Raw genomic sequence first — 11,261 nt, 5'->3', positions numbered from 1 at the left:
TGGTTGGAAATGTTCATCGATGTCACATACTTATGGCATATTGCACACCGTTTGCCTTTTATGGCATACAACTATAAAGATTCAAGTTTAATTAAATTATCATTATACTATATTTCTCTGTAAAAATGTAAACAATAAAAAAATAAATCGTAGCAGTATGTCATTCAATTAATACAAACAGAAGAGACAAAAAAGGTAGCACGTAAAAGTTTTCACGAGGCAAATCTGACTGCACTCCTACCTACGTAATGAGGAGTATCCTTGATAGGCAGCAAAATCAGGTCATACCTGCAAAAGAGAAGACACATTTGATTTTAGTTCGATTCGATTGAGCTAATAATGGACAAAGTAACTTAAGAAAACATCGGTAAAGTAAGCAGATATGTTTCCATCTTAAAACTAGCTAGATGTTGCCGTATATTTGCTTAAGTAATGAGAGGTCTTACTGATCGATGATGAATATTTAGTGTGTAACGTACTGAGAAATGAATATCAGTTAACTCTTATAACACATGCATTATTATCTCGGTAGGTATTCAGTATTGCATATGAATGGTTACTTGATGATGTTTCACATCGCTGTCACAATTTCGATAGAGTCAGTTCTATGTTGACTCACTAGTTTCAGCTCTTTAGCCCAACCTTGACGTCCATATAGACACGCGTTCTACCGATATATATTTCATTTAGGATAAGAAACTCTCTTCGCCGTTAACTAGTCGCAGAAAATAAGTTAATAAAAATATTAAGCCGTCATCGAGTTTCCCAAATATGTGGATACAAGCTGCAAGGAGTACGACATTAATAGCATGCAATAACTTAATTCTCATTATTCAAATTACGTTTACGTTTGTACGAACACAATGTTTCATTTCCTATAGCCATAACGGGGAACATTTCGTAAGCGCACACACTAACAATCATCTTATGCCACCACTAAGACAGGAATGGAAACTGCCGTGATTTGTTAAAGATACACGCCTGCCTCCGGACCTGCAACGAAAGGGAATTCTCATTCCGGACCATCCGGAAGCAATCCAATGTCTTGCCTATTGCGACACCTCGATCAGTGTACTGCCGGTACGTTCACCAAATATCGGTAAATTATACAGAAGCTGTAACAACTTGTGAGGTTGCTCTTATTTCGGGCAGAAATATATGTCATTTTTATATTATACTTCTACGCTTTGTGTAACATAGGTAAGTTGATATCGTGCGCGGTAAAATACAGAGCGCTTCTGTTACGAATTGGGAGGCAATTCCCACGGTCGGCGGGCAGATAACGGGTATGGTCGCTCCATACGTCTCTGGAAGTACGCTGGTGGCGTGGGGAACCGAGGTGAGAGCGCATCTATCGTAGCAATTTTAGATTCCAGGGACTACCCGATATTTACGCGCGAAACGACAACTTTTCTTGTATCAAATAATAATTTTTAGAACCCACTCCTAAAATAATAAACGCTAGATGCAATCTAAGACTTTTTAATGCTTCTTTACTATTATTACACTATGTGGCAAACTAATTGCAACAAAACAAATGAGGGTGAATGCGTTACGGGAGAAGTACGAATCCTTCAGATGTCGCACGGAGTTTGCTAGTGATTCTTGTTGGACGCCAAGTACGTTTGTCGGCCTTATTATGTACATCTGATCTGCTCGGTTTTGCCAATAAAAGCACCATAACGGAATTCCGAACTATTATCTAACAGAGTCTGCTATCCGCACTTCTAGTCAAAGCCACAAAATCAGTTTTCTTACACAAAACGATCCCAGTGCAGTGCAGTGCTATACCTGCTGTGGGAGACGGCATCGACGAGGAGGAAGTCCTACGCATCGATTCTCAAACGTAATCCAAGAAATCTTTCTCTTTTTTTCTTGCAGCCTCGGATGAAAAGCCAAGCTCTTTAAAATGCGTACAGCTCCTAGGAAATCTTATACGAATTCCAGGCTATTCTGAGAAAGATGTATGGCATCTTTCCGCAAGATATACGTCGGAGGAAGCAATGTATTTGTTGATTCTTCTAGGAAAGTACGTTCTTGGAATTTTAATAGCAAACACCACCGTGATCAGAACGGCTCTCTTGGAGTGTCTGCCATTAGAGTTGATCATTTACGAGACGCTTTCATTCTTACTAAATGAACCTGTAACGAAACGTGGTGCTCAACTTTGGGTCTTTTCTATTTCATTTATCAACCCAATTTGGTACTGATCTTATACCGACGATCAGTGTTCAAGTATTCGTCGATTGCGTGTTTTGTAAGCCACCTCCTTTGTTCTTCCCAGAAAACATCGATGTTGTGCGCATCACGATTATTAGAGGTTTGGCATGTGACTTACAGTGACATACGCGCCTCTTCAGGCATAATGAAACTGTAGTATATGCGGTGTTGGATTGAATATTTATCTGTCAAAAACATGTGTTTCGCACAACTGGGTCGAAGCTAAACACGGGTTAAGTGTTATAAGGAAACGCCCGAAAAAAAAACTGACGGACGAAATGCAAAATCTGTATACTACACCGTAACAGTACACGAAACACGGATATATTCGTACGAGCCGGAAACTAAGCATCAGTCAACTGTTTGGGTATTCCAACATTAACCGATACCAACAGAAGTGGTTCGTTGGTGAAGCACGCCCAAAAAATGATTGCTTCTTTCACTGGTTACACTCAACATGTCGCGATAACTGTTTTACGGGATCGAAGAACAGTTAACGTTGAACGGTGTACAACAGTCGGTTTGCCACAAGTCATCTATGAAATCGGGAAAACAAATTCCAGTATCAAATAATTCATCATAATTTATGACAGTGCCACGTGTCACAAATTACATTAACTATTCACTATTTGACGGAGAAAACCCTCTAATTATGCCCATATTCACCTGATTTATCGCCTAATAACTTTTTTCGTTCCTTTACGTCCGCCTCATGAAGTGGCTGAGTCCTTCCAAAGCAATGTTTTTGAGATGTCGACATTAGAGTTTCCAGAACTGGTTCCAATACATGCAAATGTGTATGAATTGTAAACGCGAATATTTTGAGGAGTAATTAAAAGATTTGTACCAAAAAATGTTTTTCTTTCACTGTTGTTATAACAACTTATTAGGAGACGCTACAGGTTCTGTAACTACTGGCAACACACTATACAAAGTTCGTGGGCAAACTAAATCAGCTACAGGCAACAGCGGAAGAATACTAAACTTACGAACGTAAGAGAAGACGGCATTAATAAACAAGAAAACTGCCACGATTGAGACTGCCGACAGAAAATGTGTCCACAGAAAGCAGAGTCAACGTAAATAATGCAACCAGAACTCCAAAACAAAATATTCACGATACAGCAGTTTTTGCCAAACTTCCAGTGAATCACGTGAATACGTAGAAGATGCTGTAGTGGAGCAAACGGCACAAAACTCTTATCACTCATCAATTCAAGCACATAATTAGATCCAACGAGTCTACATTTACCCTGTTCCCAGCCGATGACCATGTTGACGAACAGAGGACACTATGGAATGTTTGCAATCCAGACATTCTGTTCCATGTGAAGCATGGCGGACATTGTATAATGGCTTGGGCGGTCATTCCTTATGTTTCTGTGGGTCCTATGGTGACCCTGAAAGAAATGGTACCTGGTAGCTTCTATTACGTACACTGTTCAATGCTATAAGGCGTGTTCACAGTAGAAGACTGGAGGTGATAATGCCTTACTGATGTCCAACATTAGTTCAGTGAACATCAAGATGAAACAACCAGTCTTCTCCGAACAAAACAGTCGCCAAATTTTAATACTGTCTAGCCACTGTAGTATCCAAAAGGATTCCGTCTCTTTTGGATTCCAAAGGAGTTCTTACACTGTATTAATTAGCAGTTATGGTGAATTATTTTACCGCACTTCTGTTGGGACAGCAAAAATATTACTAAATGACATCATTTCATGTTTCTGAAGCGTGATGACATTTGAAATTTAGTCCCTTTATTTAAGCAACAAAGTGGCTTCTACATGAATCACGTCAAATTCTTGATGCAACATGATTAAAACGAACAGTGCATGCCACGCGACTTCCGAAAATAAGCTAAGCAAATTTCAACTATGTTGGCTGAATCTCACATTCAAAACGACAGACGATTCACATAAGCAGCAACTTTGGCATACTCCGATTAAAATAACTTTGTGATTGAAGCTTCAGACAGTGGCCTGCAGGGCCACGTGTTTTAGATACATGCAAACCCCTTATTAAGTATGACTAGCTGCACGCCAGCAACCGTGACCGCCCCCCCCCCTCCCCCCACTCTTCACATGTGCGATCTGTCAATCAAGAACTTATTTTAATCGGAGATGTTAGTACAGGTCATTTCCTCAGTCTTGACAAAAAGGAGTACGGAAAGCATGTGCAAGGCGTATCATAAAGACAATGCACCAACAAAGAGTAATTAGGCTTCTTGTTTATAGAAGAACAGAGTATTTAGAAAATGTAGTAGCATATACTAACGCAACTTGAATCGCCGATAGAGAAGGGGTAATAAATAGCCCAACGGCAGCAACCAAAGTAATATTAACGTATTTTGGAATATAACGGGGGTAAGTATTGCTTTTTTTTATCTTCGAAGGAAAGAATGAAATTAATAGCCGACGCCGAGTAGACATACTCGAACATAGAAAAATGACGTGACTTGCAGGAAGTTCCAACTCCATTTTTTTAACCGCATATTCAGGACGACGGTCGGTTCACATGCAATAGAACTTATGTGGGCGTCGGTACGCGTCATTCTGTTGTTCTTACTGTCTCTCCTTGAATGTTACACATCAAAAAATGTTTTGCATCACCCTGGTTCCCAGAACTCCTGAAGATAGACGTTGACTGCGGATATTGTATCACAGACCCAGTCCCTTTGACTGTTCAGAGATGTCACTAACCCGCCCAAAGATGTAAACAACCATGCATGAGCAGTGCCTATTAGACGGAGGGGGTCCGACAGCAGATCAGACCCAGTCATTCCACCAGATAGGAGGTACACGGCTCGTGTTGTCTGTAGTTCAATCATGCCTAAATGGTCAATGCCGCGGTTCGATCGCGTCCGCATTGTTACTTTGTGGCAGGAAAGGCTCTCAACAAGGGGAAGTGTCCAAGCGTCTCGGAGTGAACCAAAGAGATGTTGTTCCGACATTGAAGGGATACAGAAAGACAGGAACTGTCGATGACATGCCTCGCTCAGGCCGTCCAAGGGCTGCTACTGCAGTGGATGACCGCTACATACAGATTATGGATCGGAGGAACCCTGACAGCAACGTCACGATGTTGAATATTGCTTTTCGTGCAGCCACAGGACGTCGTGTTACGACTCAAACTGTGCGCAATAGGCTGCATGATGCGGAACTTCACTCCCGACGTCCATCTTTGCAACCACTACACCATGTAGCGCGGTACAAATGGGCCAACAACAACATGCCGAATGGACCACTCAGGATTGGCATCACGTTCTCTTCACCAATGAGTGTCGCATATGTCTTCAACCAGATAATCGTCAGAGATGTGTTTGGAGGCAACCCGGTCCGGCTGAACGCCTTAGACACATCGTCCAGCGAGTGCAGCAAGGTGGAGGTTCCCTGCTGTTTTGGGGCGGCATTATGTGGGGCCGACATACGCCGCTTGTGGCCACGACGAATACAGGCATGCATCAATGCAAGAGGACATGCTACTGGGTATTAGAGGTACTAGTGTGTACAGCACTCTGGACCACCACCTCTGAAGGTCTCGCTGTATGGTGGTACAACATGCAATGTGTGGTTTCCATGAGCAATAAAAGGAGCAGAAATTATGTTTATGTTGACCTCTCTTCCAATTTTCTGGACGGTTCCGGAACTCTCAGAACCGAGGTGATGCTAAACTTTTTTTGATGTGTGTATATGCTATCTTTTCCTGACCAAGTGGCCTCGCAAATGTTCAAAATACACAACTCTCATTTGGTGGAAGACAGGTTCAAATTCTGGTTACGCCGTCCCTATATGGAACTAGCTGAAAAGAGCCCATTTCGCTTCGTCTATTTTACAGTTTGTTTTCTCAACTAGAAAAGAAAATAAGCCGCAATTATGCCATCTCGTCTGTATAGCATGTAACCTGCTTATTTTATATTATCATAAACTGCGATTCTTGTTTTGCTTTCGTTTTGTGGTTGTCCTACACGCGGACAAAGTTTTTTTTAAAGCTGAATAGTAAGTTAGTTGAAATGACTAAAATTCGTAATATGAATACCGAATTGCCTTTTTGTTTTCAGGTTATTTCCGCTTCTATGATGTCATTTATAACCTTTTTTCAAGGGCACACTGGAAACACTGAAAGAATTTAGGAATTCTGTTGCGAAGTTTACGCTTTCGTCTTGGTTCATCATTGTATCAATGGATTTAATTTTTTTTATGCCGCTAGTATCATATTTTGTATTCATCGATTTCTTTCCTAAACTAAGTCATTTATTGTTGCTGATATTATCCGCTGTTACAACTACTCTTTGTTTACGCATTATCTCTCTTTAAGCGGATACACTTCTCCGATGAGTTGTTTCTCTGTCTGCACTATGTTGCACAACACATCAGTTAACATGATTCTGCTGTACTGCGGATCAATGCATTAGCACCGTTCCCTAGTTGTACTCGAGAATTTTCTACAACATAGGAAAAAATATTCGTAATAGCTCGCGTAGGTTACACAACAATTTTGAATTTTTCCCTTTGAAAAATACATTGAAACGAAAGAGACAGAAGATATTCTGAGGACCACCACGATGTGACGGTGACCAACTTACTCGTATCTCTACAACCACAACCGCTACGACCGCACAACGACTTTAGCGTACAACAATGGAACCAAGAGTAGCTCTAGAAACAAAATCAGTGACGGGAGGAAAGTGATTTTGAAGGTTTCAACAACTTCATCCACAAACACTAAGTTTTATACATACTAGCGACCCGCCCCGTCTTCGCACGGGTAGTACTGAAGTATCTATGGCAGGATGCCTTGTTTATAAGATGTAGTTACGTGCACAAACATACCTCGAGAATCCCTCTACCTACAAGTGAAAACAGTACCGAAATTCCTACACTGGTTCTTGTAACAGCCATAACATACAGCCAGAAAAACGAGGCGGATTACTTTAATTAATTAAAAGAAATAAAAGTGGGAAGAAGTCCCACTTTCTATCACAGTTTTGCCCATCCAGTAAGCGACAATGTTATACCTATTATAACATTATCACACGTATGCTTGATAACGGTAAAACGCCGAAACGAGTTTGTCGTGTAACTTGTATCACTACGAATACGTAAACAGCGTGGTAAAAAATTTGTACTTATAATACGTCGTTCTTCGATCTCATGCGAGCTAAGCGCCCGCTAGGTAGGAAACTGTTGCATACAACAAGAGAAACCACGGGGAATATCCCACAATTCTTATGTCTCAAAAACAAAATAGTAAAAATCATCGAGAGCATACGATACAACAAAATGCGTCTCAAGTGCAATATTACACCATCTCAAGTGTGCATAAAGGTGAAAGCAAAATGCAATACACTGCAACGTCTTATAAGTTTCGGAGAAAAAATCTGACTGAAGCAGGAAATCACTAGCAAACGACATCATAAAGATGAGCTTAATAAAGACCTCTACATAACCCAAGTGCTTAACACCCTTATCGTTTGACTATACCAACAAACTTGTACACAAATATATCTCGCACACCAGTCATAACATACGCTCCGATCACAAAAAAGGAATTAGATTACCTAATAGAAATGAAACGTGAACGCAACTAACATGAACCCCAAAATCGAATTACATCACCATTCTAATTTTTCACACTCATAAATAAATGACTGGCTATGAACATAAGAACTCGTATCCGTAAATGGACCATGTACCACGTATCACTCTCCCCCGTCTGCTGATGAAAGAGGTGTATAAATTAACTGTATGTTAATTATTACACTAGTGATTCAAATAACTAATGTGGTAACTAAAAGAAATATCAAACTAAGAGTAGTCGCGTTCACTAACATTAAACATTACAAGCAAAGTCTCAGTTTTTGCTTTAGATATTACATATTTTTAACAGACGGCAAACAAGGCCGTCCGCAGCGAAGGCTAGTTGCCACTCTAACCACCACCACCACCACCACCACCACCACCACCGCCGCCGCCGAATTCACTGGTATCCCGTCTTCAGCGTGTAAAGTGTTTGGTGAAATGGATGAATTATATTTCACTTTATGACCTGGCTGTCTACTTTATTATTCTGAATCATTCCCCTCAATGATTCATTATGAAATTCGAAGTTTGTTCGCTAATCTTATTAAAAACATTCCGAACGTATGGGGTGTTACTGATAGGGAATGTGCGTGGCATTTCACAATTTTATCTGCGGTAAAAATGTCATCTAGCCCTCCAGCCGTCCACCGATAGGCAGCTACTCGTTCACGTGACTAATGAAAACAAAACGCCAGCAGTGATGAACAGCCGGGACTCGTGCCATTCCATAAATGCGTTTTATCTGAGTGATGAAAAACACTGGATTTCGAATGTCGATTTCCTCATCAGCCGGGCGGTGCTGCAGCTCCAACCTTAACCAAGCTGAACGATTGTGTGCAGATTTAGAACTGGTGCGCACAAAAATTTATCTGTTACTGTTTCCGTCTCGCTGGTTTATTTACTTCGTGCTAATCAATATAAAGAGCGGCTTATTGTTAATACATTCCTTGGGAAATTCTGCCCTCTTAACTACTGATGTAAGTAGTATTATTTCTGATTTATACCTGCGAAGAGAAAAATTAAAACGCAATATTACTGTCTCACGCAGGAGCAATGGACGCAGGATGAGACCAACTACTTCAACGAAAGTAAATGAAGTTGACAGGTAATGGGTTTTCCTACTAACATGGGAAGTACCCCACCCAAACCGCCAAGAACATAGTAGCAATGGATTTTAAAATACAGATATGTGTCCGTCCTAACACTCATTAAGGTTATTCATCTGCAAAATTCTGCATCTGTGTTCATTCGATGTTTGAATATTGACAAAATTACTATTTCCCAAACGGGAACTGCTGTGTTGTAGTATGTGGTTCTCTTATAGGTAATCGAAATTCAGATTTGGACTGAAACTCAGAGAAATGGAATGGTACGCACACTTGACAAGGGCAGCATATGGATTTACTACATCATTTTTGATACATTCGCAGTGCAACAGTGTAATATCAAAACCCACAGTAATATTACACAAATCTTTGCCACGAACTGTTCCGTTCGACTTCATTAATGCTCCACGTTTGCACTTCGATGAAAAATGAGAGAAAAACGTGAAGAATACTGCAAGTTCTATTTTTGGAAATGTGGCTCTCTAATTATTCCATGTTTTAACATGTAATGTACTGGGTAAATGGTTAGCTTTGTACCAAATACCACCTCATTTATGACTCTAGCAGTCATAATATTTTGTTCCTCGTTACTGTTTCCTATGCAACTTCCGCTTCTGTAATTTTCGATTTTGTTTACTTTCAATGCTCGGCTGCACACAAATGCAGTGAATTATTCATTTGTGCGGTATATTGTCCATAATTGCTTTACAATTCTTGAGGGTATTTTTGTTCTATCACGCAACTACAAAAATGCACATTTTTTCACCAGACGCGTTTCGCCATTATAAAACGAATAGCATTAAAAATTGACATAAATAATGGTTGACAAACTAAACAAAAAAACACGGAGAAAAATAATGAAGAGAACCAACCAAACCACAAACTCATACAAGTTGCACTACTACAAAAAATGACATACAATGACCTACCAAAACAAATTCACACATTAAATATGTAACATATTCAAAAGACAAAGCAAACATTGCTCACAAAACAAACAACAACACAAAAGCACATACCAAAAATGAAATCAAAACCAGACCGACACCAACAATCTGCCATCTATCAGATCAGTTGCACAGGTTGTGAAAAGATATGCATTGGAATGACTGGCAGGACACTCGGCACAAGGTACAAGGAATACATCAGACCATTTAAATACGGTACAAACCATTCAAAAATTGTAGATCATCAAAAACACAGACGCCATTGACCAAGCAATATTGAAAAAGATATGAATATCATAAAAATCAGTAAAGACAGACTTCTCCTTCCTTCCCAAGAAAATTTCCACATGCACGAAGAAGTAACACAAACAGTTGCTCAATGACCAAATAAATATAGGAAACAGGACTATATATAAAATAACTGATGAAAATACATGAAAAAGAAAAGAGCCTTTTCCATCCTTCACCGCCCCCCCCCCCCCCTCAAAATTCCACATTTCACTTCTTGCTCCATCACACTACTATACACTTATGTCCACTCATAATTATATCCCTCTCCCTCCCCCCCCCCCCCCCCCCCCGCAAAAACAAACAATCCCTCCATCGCTATTCCTTCCCTGTTCTTATACAGTATATAAATACACAGCAACATAATGAAATAGAATCACACACATACAATAATCTAATAAAAAAGAAGGTTGAAGGTCAAAAACAAACTAGTGGAAAGATTGTGTTGGCTACACAACAAAACAAACCACAACACACACCCAGAAGTACAAAAACAAACATCAAACAGTGGTGTGCTTAAAAAGTGTGCTGTGAAAAACGTAACAAAGGCATAGTGCTGCAGAACAACTAAAAATTAGACCAAAATTATTACTGTCTAATGCAGACAAACAACGATGTGCTAGTAGACGGCATTCCCCGATGTATGCTACAAATCAAGCGAAAATCACCGTAAGTACAAATCAACATATTCTTAACGAACTGTTTTTCAATCTTAAATCAAATCAAAATGTAAATAACTTAATTATAGACCACTGATGATGCTATACCTCAATAAATCAAAACGCGTTTGGTGAAAATATCACGCATCTTTGAAGTTACAACGAGAGAACAAAAATATCCTCAACAACAACAAATGCAGTGTTTACAGATAAAAAACATTGATGTACATATTTTAAAATCTTTTTTTTTTTTCAGTTTTAGCTGTTAAGTCTGGGGTACTTCCTATATAAGTACACACGGGTACCCTTACTACGCCAAGTGTTAGTCTTGTGACCATAGTAAATTAATCCATTTCTTCTGCTTCAATAATTATCGCAGATAAAGAGGAGACTTAAATGTCTCAGGGAACTGTAGAATTACAATTAAATACAGAGGTAAGTTCAGTTCTGAAAATTATT

At 39.7% G+C, this 11,261-nt stretch overlaps 1 long non-coding RNA gene across 1 annotated transcript in view; it reads right to left on the bottom strand.

Moving 5' to 3' along the window:
- Positions 1–239: 239 nt before the first annotated feature.
- LOC126161537 (uncharacterized) overlaps positions 240–11,261 on the bottom strand; it is a 142,308-nt gene continuing 131,286 nt past the window's right edge. Inside the window, exon 3 of the long non-coding RNA XR_007534929.1 lies at positions 240–288. This is a non-coding gene — a long non-coding RNA (uncharacterized LOC126161537). The remainder of the gene's footprint in view (positions 289–11,261) is intronic.

The sequence above is a fragment of the Schistocerca cancellata genome, chromosome 2 (genome assembly GCF_023864275.1).
Source record: "Schistocerca cancellata isolate TAMUIC-IGC-003103 chromosome 2, iqSchCanc2.1, whole genome shotgun sequence".
NCBI classification, from domain to species: domain Eukaryota; kingdom Metazoa; phylum Arthropoda; class Insecta; order Orthoptera; family Acrididae; genus Schistocerca; species Schistocerca cancellata.
The sequence above is the reverse complement of the archived record's forward strand: the minus strand, read 5'-3'. Positions and strand labels throughout refer to the sequence as shown.